Genomic DNA, 3,010 nt, shown 5'->3' with positions numbered 1-3,010 from the left:
TGGGGCTGACGGAGCGGCTGGGAGAGAAGAGGGTGAGAGAGAGAGGTAGAAGAGAGGTTAGAGAGAGAGAGAGAGAGAGAGAGAGAGGAGATTTCGAAATGAAGGGGAAGAGGGTTCGCACTTTTAATTTTAGGGCTTGTTACTGTCAGATTTACCTGCGGATAAATCCTACTATAACGCATTGCGGTCACCAAAACGCAGCGTTCCACTAAAATGGGTTTATCGGCGGATTTTTCGCCGGTAAATCTTACGATACATTTTCCGCCTGCTTTTTCCTGTTTTTCCTCCAACTATTCCTAATGAATTTAATGTTGGAATTGAAAATCTGTCGGTAACTATTTGAATGGTCAAATTTCACATAAAAATCATCCATAAATTTATCAGTAAAATTAACGATAATGTGCGAAGCTAAATCCGATGATACTCAACATTTTTCTTGTAATACTTGACTAAAAAGAGAACTACTTCATACATTTTATCTTCATCAACAGCTATGTTCTTTTTAAAAATGAACTTGTTCCTACGATATCATAGAGTACTCATTGTATTGGAGAAGAGGAGGAAAAAAAAAAAAAAAACCTTTAAGGTGAGAATCGGAAGACAAATTTTCCATGAGCAAGGGAAGGAAGGGCTTGGTGAAAAAACCGTTTGCTTCATTCCAAACTGACATCTATGCTCTTCCATGTTTGATGTGCAACTCTTTAGTCTCGCAAAACGTGAAGCACAAACTCGGAGGAGCTACCACACACGCTGCAGAGGTCATCTTGTCCCTTTTAATAATTGTTTTATTTATATTTTTAAAATAGGAATTGTTGTTTTCACTTTTTTTTTAAAAAAAGCATATATATTTATTAACGTCGACATTTTTTTATATATATATTTCAACATTTTCTCTTGGAATTTTCTTGTTTTTTTGGTCAAGATTTTTCTTCTGGGTTAGCCGCAAGATTATTCATTCCCTCTCCTCAATTATTTTCTTTTTTTTAGGTACCGGTGACAGGTGAGCTGAATGAATCCATCTAAACTTTTAAATACATTAAAATACTTATCTATCAAGCCCACCATTTGGGCCCAATGCTCCTTTAAAAAAAAAAAATAGCTAGGGTATTATGATATGGGAGATGCTCCTATAAAGATGCTTAAAACGTCTTTTTGTAAAGATACTTATGTTTTGCATTATTATTGGACGTATTAATGAACCAATTATTTTAAATTTTTTTAATAAATTAGAATAAAACCAATTTTTTTATAACAATAACAATAAACTCATTTTGTTTAGATATTTAATTGTATTTTTAAATTTTTAGGGATTTAAATGTTCACAAAACAAAAAATCAGGGATATATTTATCTTTTTATCAAAAAATTGAAAGATATTCGATTTAGATCGTGTAATTCGATCGGATCAAATCAGGTCTAATAATTATAATGCAAACAATTGGATTTATTATTATTGCTATAATAAACCGATTTTGTTCTGATTTAAAAAAAAATAAATTATTAACTAGTTTAATAAAAATATCCAATAATAACATAACATATATAAACGTCTTAAAAAAAAAGACATTTTTAGTATCTTTATTAAAGTGAATTCCTATTTTTACATGTAAAAGTTTAATAAACTCTATAAGCACAATACTTATTAGTAGCTTAATTAATCCCGATATATCATGCATGTCTATGACATTTTGATGATTACATTACACGAGTTTAGAGCTTCTCAATTCATGCATGTACTTTTGTTGGCACCATAAATTGCAAGCACTTAACTCGCATATGTAGTTGCATAATAATAAATGCATGCATTTAGTGATTTAGTTAGTTATTCTTCATAGTTTATAGTAGTATAGTATATATTAGTATGTAGTATCAATTTCTTTTTCTATTTTTATGCTTAATTATAGTGCATGCATGCCGTTTAATGTGTATGATGATTTGAGTAAGAACAGTTCAGATTTCAGAGGATTTGAGTATTATATGTAGAAGGTGCCCACTTTTCTTAAATGTCATATGGACTATAGGTAGAAAAAGAGAGTTTTTATTTTGTGTCAAATTTGTGCCTTTAATTTGTGTCTCCATGACTCCATCCTCCTCTGTTTTACTTTTATCTGTAATTTTGTTCTTTGTTCTTACATGGTATATACGGTATATATTTTTTTGTAGATAAAGTCAGTTATCCAATAAATCACTTGGGTAATTAAGGCTTCTAACGAGTAACGAGCAAAATGGTAGTGTAACTCATAAAAGAAAATACAAAACTGTTAGATGTATTATCAAATTTTTTTAATGGCATATAATTTTAATTTATTATACACTTTTAAATAATAATACTAATTAATAACAAAAAATAATAAATTTCGATAATTCTCTAGTATTCTTGTAACATTAATTATATAAGATGATAGGTATATTAACCAAGAAATAAAAAAGACAAGTAAGAAGTAATCTACAATATATATCTACTTATGATGCACGGACACGGGACACGAAATACGCCAACACGCAAATTTTAAAATCTTATAAGACACGGAGATACACGTACATATAAAATATAAAGTATTTTTTAGATAAATCATAATGATATTTTGATTTTTTATTGATATTAAAATATAAATTAATTTTTAAAATTTTTTAATATCTTATTTTAATTTTATATATCAAGTATTTAAAATATTTTTTTTGTTTTAATAAATAATAATATATACTATATCTAAATTTATTTCAAAAATATATGTTAAGAATAAGATTGGATACGCTAACACGTGATGGTATTTAAGTGTGTCCGGAGTAAATTTTTTTATTTTTTATTAAAATACGGTTGGATATAGTAGACACGCATGTCGAACGAGTGTCGGTGAGTACCGTGTCCGAAATGTGTCCGACACGCGAACACAGAAACTCAGCAAAATGTTCGTGTTTCATATATATCTACACAACTTTCTAATACCTAATATATGCTATATATATATATATATATAGAGAGAGAGAGAGAGAGTATTCTTCAGCATAAT

The sequence above is a fragment of the Arachis ipaensis genome, chromosome B02 (genome assembly GCF_000816755.2).
Source record: "Arachis ipaensis cultivar K30076 chromosome B02, Araip1.1, whole genome shotgun sequence".
In the NCBI taxonomy this organism is placed as follows: domain Eukaryota; kingdom Viridiplantae; phylum Streptophyta; class Magnoliopsida; order Fabales; family Fabaceae; genus Arachis; species Arachis ipaensis.
The sequence above is the reverse complement of the archived record's forward strand: the minus strand, read 5'-3'. Positions refer to the sequence as shown.